Source organism: Narcine bancroftii, chromosome 2 (genome assembly GCF_036971445.1).
Source record: "Narcine bancroftii isolate sNarBan1 chromosome 2, sNarBan1.hap1, whole genome shotgun sequence".
Taxonomy (NCBI): domain Eukaryota; kingdom Metazoa; phylum Chordata; class Chondrichthyes; order Torpediniformes; family Narcinidae; genus Narcine; species Narcine bancroftii.
Window position 1 is genome coordinate 75,967,572 of NC_091470.1, and position 16,397 is coordinate 75,983,968.

The 16,397-nt window shown below is 42.6% G+C and overlaps 1 protein-coding gene across 4 annotated transcripts in view; it reads left to right on the plus strand.

Annotated features, from left to right (window-relative positions):
- The window catches only part of LOC138753759 (transmembrane protein 121), a 138,824-nt gene that overhangs the window by 96,412 nt on the left and 26,015 nt on the right, over positions 1–16,397 (plus strand). The window contains exon 3 of one of the 4 annotated variants that reach the window (XR_011351411.1): positions 5,437–5,629. The exons of the other annotated variants lie outside the window; for them this stretch is intronic. The gene's annotated coding sequence lies outside the window, so the exon portion shown is untranslated. Of the gene's footprint in view, positions 1–5,436; positions 5,630–16,397 lie in introns of those variants that run through there. 4 annotated transcript variants of the gene reach the window in all.

Here is a 16,397-nt window from a genome sequence, read left to right on the forward strand (position 1 = left end):
AAAATGGAAAAAAGATTGGGGATTTTGGAAAATTGGAAAAAAGGTAGAAAATGCTGGAAGCAATTAGCTGGTCAACTGAGAAAAAAAAGCACACTGAAAGGCTGGAGGAACTCATCCGGTCTTTCAGCATTCATACAAGACACAGATATATTGCTGACATTTCAGGCCTGATCTCTTCTTCAAAGAATGAGCAAAAATGAGGAATTCTCAGAATATAGACATGGCTGGGGGAGGAGTCGAAAGGTGTTAACTGGATAAGGGGAAGAGTGTAGAGTGAAGATGGCCAATATATACAAGTGAGGTGCTATGAGACAGAGCCTGGGACGTAAGAGGTGGAACCAGGTAGGGGATGAGCAGATGGAGCCAGGTGGGGAAGGGAGGGTGAAGAGTAGAGACAGAGGCTATTCAGTGATGTGGAACCAGATGGGAATCAATAGCTAGGTCAGAGAAACAGGCATAATGTAGGGGTGTTCAGAGGGAAATGACACTCTTTAAGGCCAATGCAACAGATGGAGTTAAGCAAGAAATTCTTCAGATACTGGAGGTGAGTGCAATACACAAACGTACAGTACTGAAGAATCTCAGCAGATCATCCAGCATCTTCTTGGAAGTAAAGGGTAACCATCATTTTAGGCCTGGGCCCTTCATCAGGGCACAGATGACATGGTAAACAAACAAGAGATGTGGTCAGGGATGAAATTGGAGAATGACACAAAGATTTGTAGAACAGGAAGCATTTGCAGAGATTGGCAAGAATGATGGGGGGTTCCATCATCCAGTCGCTGGGTGATCCTCAGGACGCTGCCTTGACTTTTGCTTTCCAGGTCTTTGGAGGATGTGGGTCACAGTGTTATCCCCACACACCCGCTGCACTTGTTGGTCCAGGAGTTGTAGGTCATGGGGTTAGGAAATCCTACGAAAGAATCCAATGAAAATTCAAAAGGGTATACGCTGTTACAGCATGGTGTTTTCGCAAAGGACGTGGAAGGAAGGAACTTGAGAATCTGTCATTTATACAAACACTACTAAATATTAAAGAGGTTGGCATTTTGCTTCCAGCTTGTGAATGTCAGCTGTACTCTTTAGTAATTTGTGATATACCTTTATAAGACTTTAATGTACAACAGCTGCTCCTTCTGTCAGCTGGTTACCATGGCTTGTTGTAACATCAGATTCAGGAGCACGAGATAGATGTGAATTAAACACGCTGCTCCACTTTCCCACTGCACTAACGATTAATAAAGAAGCAGTATCCATATAACACCTTTTAGGATCTCAATCTGTCCCACAGCACTTTTCAGACCAAATTATTTTAGGACCTACTGTTGCAAGCTAGGAAATGCCCATTTGTGTCCCAGCTCTTGCCATCAGAGCATCATAGATGTGGTGTATACAGTCTAGAAATTTCTAGCAGCTACTCACCCAGGGTACTCCTTGGACACCTTCCAAACCCACCACCCCTACCACCAAAAAAGAAAATCAATGACTGTAGACATAGTCACTTGTAGGCTCCCCCAAATTGTGCACCATCTGACTTGTAGATAAATTGCTGATCCTTCATGGTCCCTGGGTTTAAATCCTGGTTCCCCCTGTGGGACTATCTTCAACAGAACTGCAGTGTTAAAAGAAAACAGCTCAGTGACACATTTCCAGGAGCAATAAAGGATCATCTTGCAGCAAATGACCAGATCCCCTCCAAAACATAACTAACTGAAAAGGTCATTTATTACAAATCAAATTGATTTGGTGATGTTGGTGGAGAAATGCTGGCTTGAAAATTGGTGAGACATTCATATTCTTCGCCAAAAGGCAGAGATGTTTCAAGATATGGGATAGAACAGATCTGGTTGAGGTTAAATTGGAGAAAGGTCAATTTTAGTGGGATCAGAAAGGAGTTGAAAAATGTTGATTGTGATAGGTAAGTGGGAGGCGTTCAAAAGTAACATTCTGAGGAACAGTTGCTACCCCTCCATCATCGCACTTCAAATCACTATCAATCATACCAAAAGGCTGGACTGGCTTTTAATACCATAAGACTTGGAATCTACTCCTGATCAGGCCCGATCCCAGGAATCATGCTGAGGGAGGGATTTGGCTTAACTGCCTTTAATAGGGGATTCCAGAGGGGTGGAGTCACCAAGGGTAGGTGGGCCAGCAATACATATTAACCAAACATATGCACAGTGCCTGTAACCAAGTAACAGTATTGAGTGGTGTATCACCACACACACCTAAACAACAAACACAACCAGAGAATAATTTAAGGACTCTTGCTTTGCACATTATTATTGAATATTTGTTTTCTCTATTGTACAACTTGCTCTGCCTTCTTGTTTCCATTTCTCTCTTTTGTATACATATATTTTCTTCAGTAGATTTTTTTTTGGATGGTGGTCTGCTCAACCCAATCATATAGTTTTTTTTCCCCAGAGTTATCAGGAAAGTTGATCAAGGAAAGGCAGTGGATGTTGTCTGTATGGACTTTAATGAGGTCTTTGACAAAATCGCAAATGCGAGGTTAGTTAAATAAGTTTCAGCCATTTGGTATTCAGGATGAAGTAGTGAATTGGATTAGACACAGGCTTTATGGGAGAAGCCAGATAATGGTAGTATAGGATTGCCTTTCTAACTTGGAGGCCTGTGACTGGTGTGCCTCAGGGATCAGTGCTGGGTCTATTGTTTATCATTTATATCAGTGATTTGAATGTTAATAATATCAATAAGGTTGAAAGAACCCAGAGAAAATTAATGGGGATGTTGCTAGGACTGGAGAAAAGCTGAGTTATTGGGAAAGATTGAGTAAGCTAGAACTTTATTCTCTGGAACATCAAGGAATAAGAGGAATTTAGATAGAGGTACACAAAATTATGAGGGGTATAGATAGGATAAATACAAGCAGGCTTTTTTCCACTGAGGTTGAGTGAGACAAAATCCAGACATCATGGGTTAAGGATGAAAGTTGAAATGTACAAGGAGAAAATTCAGGGGAGAGGATGGTGAGAGAGTGGAACAAGGTGCCAGCGGAAGTAGTGAATGTGGGTTGGATTTCAATATTTAAGAGAAATTTGGATAGATACATGGATGAGAGGGGTTGTATGGAGGGCTATAGTTCAGCTGCAAGTCAAAGGGACTCGGTAGACTAATAGTCCGAAGGTCCTGCTTCTATGCTGTATTGTTCTACGTTTCTATGTTAGTGAGGCTTCGCCTGGATTATTGTGTGCAGTTTTAATCCTCCTGTTTAAGAAAAGATTTACTATTATTGCAGGCATTTCACATGAGATTCACTCAGCTGATTCCTGGAATTGAGGAATTACAAATGGCAAAAATATTAGATTTATATTTTTTGGCGTTGAGAAGGGTGATCTTAATGAAATGCATCTCATAGGATCCTTGCAGGCTGGATGACTAGTGGGAGAGACTCAGACAACGAAACATGCTTACAAGTAATGAAGTCTGTCATTTAAAATAAAGTTGTGCAGGTATTTCTGGAGAATATTGTGAATCTCTGGTTTTCTCTTCCCCAGAGGGCTGCAGAGGCTTGATCCCATTCATTGGTGCACATTGAAGGTTCAGTGATTGAAAATCACTGAAATTATGAAGGATCATGTCAACTGCACTGCCACATGCAATCAAAGATTTTTGCAGGGAAATGGGGAGAGTGAAGGAAAATTAGCTGAGGTAGTTCAGCCATGGTCTTGTATGGCAAAATAGGCTCTAAAGGACCAATTAATCTATTGCAGCTCTTCTGGCTAATTGGGCAGCACAGAGGTGCAGCTAGTAGAGCTGCTGCATCATGGATCCAGAGATCTGGGGTCAATCCTGACCTCGGGTGCTGTCTAGATGAAGTTTGCATGTTCCCCTTATGGTTAAGTGGGGTTCCCTCAAATGCTTTGGTTTACTCCCACATCTTAAAAACCTGCTTGTTTGGTTAATTAGTCATTGCAAATTGCCCCAAGCATGAAGGTTGAAGGTGAGTGGTAGAATCTGGAGGAGGGGTGATCAGAATGTGGGGGGGGGGGGGGGGGGGGGGATGAAAAAATGGGCTGATGTAGGATTAGTGTAAAATGGTTGGATGATGGCTAATGAGATCTTGATGTGCCAAAGGTACTGGGTCTTTTCATCCATTTCATAACCTGAATTATCTATCCAGCACTCTTGTGAGCCTAATGGGATTGGTAAGGTAACTCGAACCAGGCAGACAAGGCAAAGCAACTCGAACCAGATAATCCTTCCCGTTAGGAAGAGCAGGAAATTTGCCTTGCAACACCAACAGAAGTGGAGATGTACCAAACTAAAATAAATCTTTCTTCCTTTTGATTTAATAGATTCAGACAGAAATATTTATTGCAGTGAATTATATTTGATTTATTAGATGTAGATTTTTGGTTGAATTTAAAGAGTAATTAAACACACACACACACACACACACACACACACACACACACACACACACACAGGCACACATTTACAAATACTGTGAGTAACTTAATCACATCACCAGTAGTGTTAATTAATTGTGGAATAGAGCAAACAAATTGACTTCAATGAATAATACAAATTTATAATAAAATCAACTTGATTTTGACACAGAGTTGTGGACAAAAGTATATGCAAGTCCCTCAGGACTAATGACTGAACAATCATTTTATAGTAACTGTATGTTGCTGTGATCAAGTATTGCTATCAAATTATAGTCTTTATACCATAGAAACAGGCCATTTGGCCCAAATATTCCATGCTAGTCTTTATTCATATACCTTTTTTTTATAAATTCCTCTGACTTTATCTGTCCATGAGCCTTGCTTGGAATTTCTCTGTCCTATCTTTAATATGGACCCCTCCCCCATTCTCCTACTTCACTGAATATCCTTCCTTGCCTCACCTATATCCCCTTCCACGCATCTTCTGAAAACCCTTCCCCTCCTGATTCTCCTCTAGAACCTTTCTGCTTCTGCCCATCTTCCACCCTTGATGTCCTGTGATTCCATGACAACACGTAGCCTAAGTCTGACACATTTTCCAGAGATTCCTCAGCAGCCTTTCCTTTCTCAACCCTGCCCCCAACCCAATACAGACTGACTTTCAATGGCCTCATCGGCTTTCACAACCACCTGCCTGCCTTCATTCGCATCTTGTCTCTATTTTACTTACTGTTTCAGCTTTAACCTTGGCTACATTCTCAGTCTCCTGCCCCAAAATGTAGCTTCTTAATCATATCAGAGATTTAGAACTAGAGGGCGAAGCCTGGAGCTTGGGATCATTGCCAGAACAGACAAGGGGCCATGCAGCTCTGGAGATTATGGGAGTACAGGACAGTGGCATCAGAGAAAGTGGTGGCATCCACCGACACTCCAGGTCTCTGAAAGTACCCTCTTTTGCTTTTTTTTTTATTGTTGGGGCACTGGACTAGTGGCATCTCTTTATGCAACTCCACAGACAAACAAGACTGAACATATTTATGGACCTGGCAATAAAGGAACCTGGCACCTTGATAGCAGGATGAAGGACCTTGATAATCAACTCTAGATGTTGGCCCCAGGATGTACATTAAATGAAATTTAGACATACAGCACTGTTAAGCTATGATTGGCTGTTGTTGAGACCAATCCTACCCATAACCCCTTGCATGCTCCCCATTTCACTCTGCCTCAATCAGTCAATGAGGTTGACAGCTGCTTCGGTCTGCAGTTAATAAAAGCCTGATAGTTTCACAACTCCAGTCTTTTGTGATTATTAACGGTGAATCAGCACAGTAACAGGCCATTTTGGCCTTCAAGTTCATGCCACCGATTAACCTACACCCCGGTACATTTTAAATGGTGGGAGGAAACCCTACACAGACACCCAAACTCCTTACAGACAGCGTGGTACTCGATCCCCAGTTCCGATCACTTGTGCTATAAAGGCATTGCTGCCTTATTAGCTTGAGGAATCCTGCTTTACTGTCCTGCAGCTGGGATGATTGACCAGCTCCATTTGCAGGGACAATCTGGGTGCATCCTGTGACCACCTGGGGCAATGCAGCAATATTTTCAGCAGTAACTGGAAATTCCGAAACTAAAATAAAAACAGCAGGAACAAAGCAAGCTCAGAAGCTCCATGTTTCTCTTCATGCTGCACACTCTTCCTGAACTGGACATCATTACCATCAGGCCAGAATCCTGGAGCATGTTATGTAAACCATTGTCACAGTGAAACAATTACCACAATGGTGGCCATGACTGGAGAACAACTGCAAAAATATATGTATTTGAATGTGGTACATCAGAAATAAATTCTGGAAATCCATTCTATTCGAAATCTGAGTAAGAGCAGGAACGACCACTCTCCACTACACATCACTAACTCTGCAGTGGAGAGTGGAGAGCTCGAAGTTCCTTGGAGTCCACTTAACTAGTGGCCTATCGAGGACACGCCTCTCCTCACTCGTCAGGAAGGCACAACAGAAGCTACACTTCCTGAGAAGATCGAAGTGGGCAAGTTTACCGGCCACCATCTGCAGGAGCTCTATCGAGACTGTCCTGGCCAGCTGCAAATGGGTCAATCCACAGGACCACAAGAGTGGCAGAGAAGATCACCGGAGTCTCTCTCTCCCCCAGCTACATGATCTACGGGGATCATTGTCTGAAGAGTTGAGCACCCCTTCCACCCTGCACATCATTTAGCTGCTCCCATCAGAGCCAGGCTGAGGAACAGTTTCTTCCCACGGGCAGTGAGAATGCTGAACGACCAAAGGAACTGTTCACACTAATTATCTGAGATGCTACTATTTATTAAACAATATTTATCTATCTTTATGTATGGAAATTTGTGCTACTGATGTATTACTTGTGTGTATGTGCATTATTGTCTCGTGATGATTCTACATGTTTTGCACTGAGGACTGGAGAACACAGTTTGTACTTGTGCAATCAGAAAGTAATAAACTTGGCTTGAAGACTAAGATGTACATTCGGCTTTTTAAATTCTGGTCTGAGACTGGGAAGTTCTAATTGTAAATCTGCAAACTCGCTTGGCCAAAGGGGAAGTAACCTTTGGTTAATCCTCACGCATCTGCTACAGGCATTAGAAACTATAGTCTCAAAGGAAAGACCATTTTATCTCAGCATTTACGAAAGGAGTCTGGATTTAATTTTCAGGTGTGAACTTACCTGGAAAGGCTGACATTTGCAATACACAAATGTATGGGAGAAAACTCAGCCATCATCCATAGGAAGTAAGGGGTAACTGCCATTTATTCCTCAGCTTGAGTTGCCCTTAGGCTTCAAATAAATGAGTTGCGCTGAGGCTTCAAATAAATGAGAATATCCCGACGCAGTGAAGGTACCATGAACGTGACAATCTCAAAAATGCCCCCCCCCTCCCCTATCCTCATCTTTACTCCCATAGCATCACAGAAGCCAAGCTTCAGCTTATTGCATTGATGCAATGTCCTGCCAAGCAGTGTTTGACAGCAGAGCATGGATACAACAAATGATGTGGGAGCTAACACAATCCTGTCTGAAGAACTAAACACTTGGCCATTTTCATAGAGTTAGAGCATGGAAACAAGACCTCCAGCCCAGTCAGTCCATGCTGACCAGCACTCACTTACACTCCTCCTGCTATATTCTCCCCACATTCCCCTGAGCTCACTCCCAGGTGCTGCCATTCACCTACATCCAAGGGTCAAATTACCTGGCCAATTGACCTACCAATCTCTCTGGCAGGTTGTTACAGAAATGACATCTACATGACAAAACTGAAAGTTGCCCAGGTAGGTTTTGTTCAGCAAAGGCAGGGAAATCCAGTTGTGATAGTGGGAATTGTTTTTTTCTTAAAAAGCATCTTAATGGTCCCCAGATCTGCCAAATGTGCATTACCAGTACCTATTTGTAGCAAGAGGCCTTTAAACTGGCAATCTGACCCAGAGTCCAAATGCACAGTCTGCAGGGCTGCCAAAGATCAGAAAAATGGGACCGCCAACCTTAGAAATTGGTGGATGCAGTTGCCCGATCTGATAGGTTCCCGAAAGCGTCATTACAGGACCTGCTGCATTCAGTCACTGAGACTCCACATTCATGCCTTGAGTCCATCCAAAAGAAGGATCCCCCTCCCATGCCAAACATGGAAAGAGTGGGCCCTATTATTGCACAAGTTAGGATTCTCAATCATCTGTCAGGCAGTCAGATTTTCCCCACATCAATAACAATTATTGTTAATGTCGAATAAAGTGTTTGAAAAAGCACCTTTTTTCTTATTGCTTCCTGCAAGTTTTTTCCCCACATGTGCTCCTTACAGCAATTTTCTGGATATCAAGTTTTAATTCCTGGTGACTACAGGCAGCCTTGGAGGGTTGGCAGCCTAAGATTAGACGTCCAATCTGACCTGGGGTCCTACCACTGGTTTTCTATCTACTTCTCAGCCAACCAACCAGATCACTCTCCTCAGCAAAGCATTCTCTTTAAAATTTCAGCAGGCTGTGGTCATTAGAAAAATAGGTATTAATGGGATGATGCTGTGAATGTTCTAATTTGCATGGGAGTCAATGGGATTGTTGAATTTAATGGAAGCAATTAAGGTGGTTTGCTCAATTATCTACTGAAGCAACTGGCACAGGCTATTATTAATTTAACATTGGCAGTTTGCAAATATAATATGTTAGTTGAATAGTAGAAAGATGAATTGTAATTGAACTGCTTACATGACTTAATGCAGTGACTTATTTAGTGTGTAGATTACTGTAATTATGCTTGAGGAGCATCTGAAAGAAAAAGTGCTATAATCATTTCAATCAACACTTCAAACAATTGAATAATGATACTGGGGAAAACATAGAAATGAACTGGAATGAGCACAATCCTCACATTCAATGAACTATTACCTCTGGTAATCTGATGGTGAAATGTATTTAGTTATCAGTCACTACTTGACCTAACTTTTCAATTGGTGAACTATGATCCAGAGAGCAGGCAGGATCAATCACCAGTCTGTGCTTATCTTAAGTAAATCACAAAAATCTGTCGTCACTGTGGTTGAATTAAAGCACAAAATGTAGCAAAGGTAAAAATACATCAGGCTTGATCTTATCTTAGTTATGTTGGAATATTACAGTTGACTTTAGACCAAGGGTGGCCAACAATATAATTTTTAATTTAGACATATAGCATGCTAACAGGCCATTTTGGCCCAAGAGTCCATGTCGCCCAATTAACCCTTGGTACATAGTTGTGGGCCGAATTGGCCTGTTACCGTGCTGTATGTCTAAATTAAAAATGAAAAGGTTGGCCACCCCTGCTTTAGACCGACCTCAGTCTTCTATACATTTTGGATGACATACCAGTTAGCACCACGTTATTACAGCGCCAGTGGCGTAGGTTAAAATCTGCTGCTTGTCTGTAAGAAGCTTGTTCTCCCTGTGGGTTTCCTTCGGTTGCTCAGATTTCCTCCCAAGTTGTACGGGGTTAGTAGGTTAATTGGTCACAAATGGGGAATGCGGACTGTGACTATGCTTTATCTCTATGAAGAAATCTCAGCGCATCAAAAAGTATGGAAGCCATATGCCAATGTGCACAATTTACAAGCTGTGTGGTTTATGTTATATTGATTGTTCTTGCATTGAAGGGTATGATCACAAAGATTTCAGCATGTGACCAGTCATTCTTTGAAAAATGTCTATCAGCTTCTGTTGAAGAAAGTTACAGGAAGAAATCTTTGCCTAACACTACAACTTTTTCTTCAATAAATAAAGTGCCCTTGTTATTACAGTAAAGTCAAATTGATATTTTCCAACATCTCGGAGAATGATACTGAGAACTAATGCAAGAAGTTGCAGTTGCTGATACCATTGTGTGAATTATTAACTTTGGTTGCGATCCCTCCCATTGGAGACAACATCTTTACATGGAGAGACAGTGAACTGTGGGATTTAATTGAGAGAGAATATGATGGAACAGGCACATGGCTACAAGATATAGGAGCACCCCTTTAGCTCTGGTCTGCCATTTAATCATGAGCTAATCCACTGCCCGGCTTTCTCCCCAAAACCTTTGATGGCTAATCAAAAACTTAACAATCTCTGCCTTGAATACACTCATTGACATCTTCCACAACCACCTATTGGTACAAATTCCAAAGATTTGCCACTCTCAACCTAAAGATATTTCTCCACATCTCTGATCTAAGTGGATGCTCTTCAATCCCTGGAGATGTGCTATCTTGCTCCAGACTATCCCACCATGGGAAACAACCTTTCTACATCTGCTCTGTCCATGCCTTTCAACATTTGAAATGTTTCAATGAGATCACCCTCATTCTCCTCAATTCCAATGATAACAGGCCAAGCTGTCAAACACTCCTCATATGATAACCCTTTCATTCCCGGACTCATCCTTATGGACTTACTCTGAACCATCTCCAATATCAGCACATCCTTTCTCAAATGAGAAGCCCAAAAATGCTTAAAGTACTCCAAATGAGGACTCACATCACATCCCTTCTCTTATATTCTATTCTTCTGGAAATGAGTGCCAGTATTGCATTTGCCTCTTTCACTGCCACCTCAACATGCAAGTTTATCTTCAGCCTATCCTGCATGAGGACCCCCAGGTTCCTTTGCATCTGGGAATTTTCCATTTTCTCCCCCCCCCATTTAGAAAATAGTTTGCCTGTTTATTATTTCCTACCAAAGTGCATAACCGTACACTTTCCAACATTGTATTTCATTTTCCACTTTTCTGCCTATTCTCTTAAATTGTCCAAGTCCTTCTGCATCCTCCATTTCCTCAAAACTAGCTGTTCCTCCACCTATCTTTGTATAATCTGCAAATCTGGCCACAAAGCCATTTATTCCAAAATCTAAATGATTAATATACAACATAAAAAGAAGCAGCCCCAGCACCAACCCCTGTGGAACACCACTAACACCTGGAACCCAACCAGAGAATGATCCCAACTCTCTGCTTCCTGCCTATCAGCCAATACTCTACCTGCACTAGTATGTTTCCTTAGCCTCATGTTAATTAGCCTCAGGTGTCGCACCTTGTCAAAGGCCTTCTGAAAAATCCAAATTCACAACATCTCTTATCTAGCCTGCTTGTCATTTCTTCAAAGAATTCCAATAGGTTTGTCAAGCAAGATTTTCCCTTCAGGAAACCATGCTGGCCTATCTTGTCATGTAATCTCATCCATGACAAATGAGTCCTCCATATTTTCCCAACCATTGATATCAGGCTAAATGGTCTATAATTTCCTTTCTGCTGCTTCCCTCCTTTCTTGAACAGTGGGGTGACATTTGCAATTTTCCACTCCTCTGGGACCACATGAGAAACTACTGATTTCTGAGAGATCATTATCAATGTCTCAACAATCTCTACCACTACTTCTTTCAGAACTCAAGGGTGCAATCCATCTGGTCCGGGAGACTTATCCACACTGAGACCAATCAGCTTTCTGAGCAGCTTGTCCTTTGAAATAGGAACTGCATTCACTTCCACTTCCTAATACCCTTTGACATCTGGCACATTGCTAATGTCTTCCATGGTAAAGACTGAGGCAAAAACACATTTAGTTCCTCTGCCATCTCTTTGTCTCCCATTATTATTTCTCCTGTGTCATTTTCTAGTGGTCTTGTATCTACTCTCACCTCTCTTTTTATATACTTGAAGAAGCTTTTTGTATCCTCTTTGATATTATTTGCTAGCTTACTCTCATACTTTATCTTTTTCTCATGAGTTTTTAGTTACCTTCTGCGAGTGCTTAAAAACTTCCCAGTCCTCTACCTTCCCAATGATTTTTGCTTCCTTTATGCTCTCCCTTGTCAGCAACATTTGTAACATCTTCCTCTATTTTTGGTATCTATTTATCCTGCACCTTCCTCATTTCTTGCAGAAACTCCATCCATTGCTGTTCTGCTGTCTTGCGTACCAGAGCCCTCTTCCAATCTACATTGACTAGTTCCTCTCCATTGCCACTGTAATTCCCTTTACTCTACTGCAGGGGTGGCCAACCTTTTAATTTTTAATTTAGACACACAGCACAGTAGCAGGCCATTTCTGCCCAGGAGTACATACTAGGGGTGTAGGTCAATTGGGCAGCACGGATTTATAGGCTGAAATGGCCTGTTACTGTGCTGTATGTCTAAACTTTGAAAATTAAAAGGTTAGCCACTCCTGCTCTACTGAAATACCAACTCATCTGTCTTTAGTTTCTCCTTGAACTCAATCATATTGTTATCACTGCCCCCAATTGTTCTTTTACTCTTAAGCTCCCTATTACCACTGGTGCATTATACAACACCCAATTAATCAAGCTGATTCCCTAGTGAGCTCATCAACAAGAAGCTCTAAAAAGCCATCACGTAGGCATTCTACAAATTCTCTCTCTTGCAATCCAGTCCCAACCTGGTTTTCCCCAATATACTTGCATGTTAAAAATCCCCCATGACTACCATAACATTGCCCTTCTGACACACCTTCTCTATTTGCTGATGTAATTTGTTGTCCACATCCAGGCCACTGTTTGGAGGTCTGCATATAACTGCCAACAGTGCCTTTTTACCTTTTGTCAATTCTTAATTCAAGAACATAGAACAATACAGCACAGTACGTCCTTCACCCCTCAAAGATGTGCTGAACTATGTATATATTCCTACCAAAAAAAACAAAACCCTTCCTACTTCATAACCCTCTATTTTTTTTTTCATCTATGCGTCTGTCTAAGTGTCCCTTAAATGCCCCAAATGTTTCAGTCTCCACACCACCACTGGCAAGGCATTCCAGGCACTCACAACTTTCTGCACAAAAGATTAGCCCGGTCTCACCTAAACTTTCCTCCCTTCACTTTGTACAGATATCCTCGGGTGTTTTCTCTTCCAGCCCTAGGGAAAATGTGCTGGTTGTCTATCTTATTTGTGTCTCTCAATCTTGTAGATCTCTATTAAGTCACCTCTCATCCTTCTTCGCTCCAGAGAGAAAAGTTCTAGCTCTGTTAAATTTGCCTCATAAGACTTGTTTCCCAATCCAGGCAACATCCTGGTAAATATCTTCTGCACTCTCTCCATAGCTTCCACATCCTTCCTATAATGGGATGACCAGAACTGAACACAACAATTCAAGTGTGGTCTCACCACAGATTTCTTGAGCTGCATCATGACCTCTCAATTCCTAAAGTCAATCCCCCAATTTTTGAAGCCAAACATCCTAAGAGCTTCCTTAACTATCCTATTAATCTACACTGTGACCTTAAGAATTGTATGGATTGGGACCACAAGGACCTTTTGTTCTTCCACACTGTTAAGCATCTATTTATTTACCCTGTACTCAGCCTTCAGATTTTACCTTCTAAAATGCATCACCTCACATTCAGATTGAACTCCATCTGCCATTTTCCCACGCAATTCCATATCCTTTTGTAACCTACGACAACGGTCAGCACTATCCACAACTCCTCCAACATTCATATCATCTGCAAAACCTACTGACCCATCCTTCTATTTAAAGAGCAGGAGTCCCAGAACTAGCAGAACTCCACTATTCGCTGATCTCCAGGCAGAATACTTTCCATCCACTACTACTCTCTGCAAGTCATTTCTGAAAGCACACAGCCAAGTTTCCATGGATCCCATGCCTCACAATGTTCTGAATGAATCTCTCATGGGAGACCTTGTCAAATCCATTACTAAAATCTATACACAATCACATCTACAACCCAATCTTCTTCAATTTCTTTTGCAACCTCCTGAAATAACTCAATTAAGCTCATGAGGCATGACCTCCCCCTCACAAAGCCATGCTGACTATCCCTGAGAAGACCGTACTTCTCCAAATGCTCATAAATCCTGTCCTTCAGAATCCTCTCCATTAGTTTACACACCACTTACAAAAAACTCACTGGTTTATCATTCCTTGAATTATCCTTATTTTTTTAAACAAGAGACCCATATTTGTTGTTGTCCAATCCTCCAGCACCTCCCCCGTTACCAAGAAAGATCCAAAAATCATAGCCAATGTCCCAGCTAGATCTTCCTTCCCTTCCCACAGCAACCTGGGGTATATTGCATCTGGCCCCAGGGACTTAGCAATCTTAATGTTTTTAAGAAGATCCAACACTTCCTCTTTCCTAATCTCAGCATTGTCCTGCTCTATTCCGACCTCACCATGATCAAGGACCTTTTCTCTGGTGCTTTCGAATTCTCCTTACTCCTACTTGCCAAGCCCTTCTTATGCCCCTTTTGAGCTGTCCTAAAACCCTTCTTAAATTCCTTCCAGGCTTCCACATAATACTAATGAGCCCCTCCTGATTTTTCCTTCCTAAATCTAATGCATACTTCCTCTCAACAAGCTGCCTCACCTGCTTTATCAACCACGGTTCCCTTTTTCTAGGAACAACACTAGGTCTGGCTGATGAACCCAGGTACTCTGGAGACACACCAGACCCACAAAGCAGACCCCTGGTCAAGAAAGTCCACATCCTCCACGTGAGCCCCCAGAATGACTATGTGCAGTACCAGGATGGATGGAGGGACACGGTCTCTGTCCAGGACCTGGCTTATGCAGGGGCCCCTGCAACGAAGGCACTTGCTGAACCAACCACGGTCGATCAACTAACACTCCCCCTTCCCTGTGACACAGTTGAGGATCTGACACCACCATCAGCAACAGCTACACCACCCCAACCCACAAACCCCCCCCCCCAACCAGCCCCAACTGATTCTATTCAGCCATCCAAATCACAGCCCGTCACTAAGCGCTGCCCAGGAACCTACAGCAACACCATAGCTGGCATTGCTATGGTCAGTTCAATGGACGAAACCACCAGACAGGCTGAACCTGTAAATAGACTGGACTCTGACATCACCCCACCGGACCAGAAGTGGGTTAATGTGGTGGAACATTGTATAGTCATTGTACTAGTTGGCCCACCCCCAATACTGTAACTCCTCTGCTCCAGGATTCCGAATAAAAGCGATATCACCCAATCCCTCCCTCAGTACTGCCTTGGAATTGGGCCAACAGCATGTAAAATATGATTAAGTTTATTGTGATTAAAGCCTATTAATCTCAATTTCCGGTCTGTCGTGTCTAATTGACAGCGCTACACTTACCGCAGGACCTCTACCCCATTTCTGCCTGTGTCATTGGTAACAGTATATACCATGACCTTTGGCTGATCATCCTCCTTAAGAATATTCCCTACCTGCTCAGAGACATCCTGGACCTGAGTAATCAGGAAGCAATACACTTTCCTGGAGTCTCATTTGAGGCTGCAAAATCTCCTATCTGTTCCCCTGACTATTGAGAGCCCTACTATCACTCTACCTGACTTCACCCTGACATTATGAGGCTCTGAGCCAACCACTGTATTATTGGTCTGGCTGCTGTCTTGCCCAGATAGACCCCCCCCCCCCCCCCCACCAGCAGTATCCAAAGAGGTTTACTTGTTGCTGAGGGGAAATGGCCACAGGGCTACCCTGCACTGCCTGTCTGTCTGTCTGTTCCCTTTCCCTCTCCTGATTGTCACCCATCTTCTTGCCTCCTAGGTGTGATTGTGTCCCTGCAACTCCTGTCAGCCTCATCCAACTCCAGCTCAAAGTCCCTTGGAGTTTGTAATGAGCTGCAGTTGGGACTTTGCCTGTTCTCTGGATTTTCAGACCATCATGTAATTTAAATTTTGGAAGTATTAAAGGGAGCACTCTAAACTATCGCAAACAAAAGATATTATTGTGTCTCACCAGTCACAAGAGGACAGAATTTTACTGTAATACAACGCCCTTAATGAAACCCTGGGGGAGTCATTACACTTGCATCATTAACACATTGCAAACCAGCTAGAAATCAAACAGTTGGCCATTACTGGTTCTTGGCTCAAAGGTTGAAACAAGAAGAATCTTTTGATACTTGCTTGAAGGAGCTTAGAGAATTCATTTCACAGATATGAAGGGTATGCTTCAGGAGAGCACAAACCAGTCCTCATCCAGGGCTCAGCAGTGGAGAGGGTTCAAAACATTCAATTTCCCGGCTGTCAACATTTCCGAGGATCTGTCCTGGAGCCTCCATGTCGATGCAATCATGAAGAAGGCTCTCCAGCAGCTATACTTTGTGAAGTGTTTGAGGAGATTTGGTATGTCACTAAGACTCTTGAAACTTCTACAGATGTATCGTTGTGAGCATTCTAACTGGTTGCATCACTGAGTGGCATGGAGGTGCTAACATCAGGACAAGAAAATAACTCCAGATGTTGTTAACTCGGCCTGCAACATCACAGGCACCAGTCTTTCTTCCATTGAGGACATTTACAAGACATTATAAGAAAGCAGCCTCTATCCTCAAGGACCCCCACCACCCAGGCTATGCCCTCTTTACTCTGCTATCATTGGGATAAAGGTACAGGAGCATGAAGATGAGCACTCAGTGGCACAA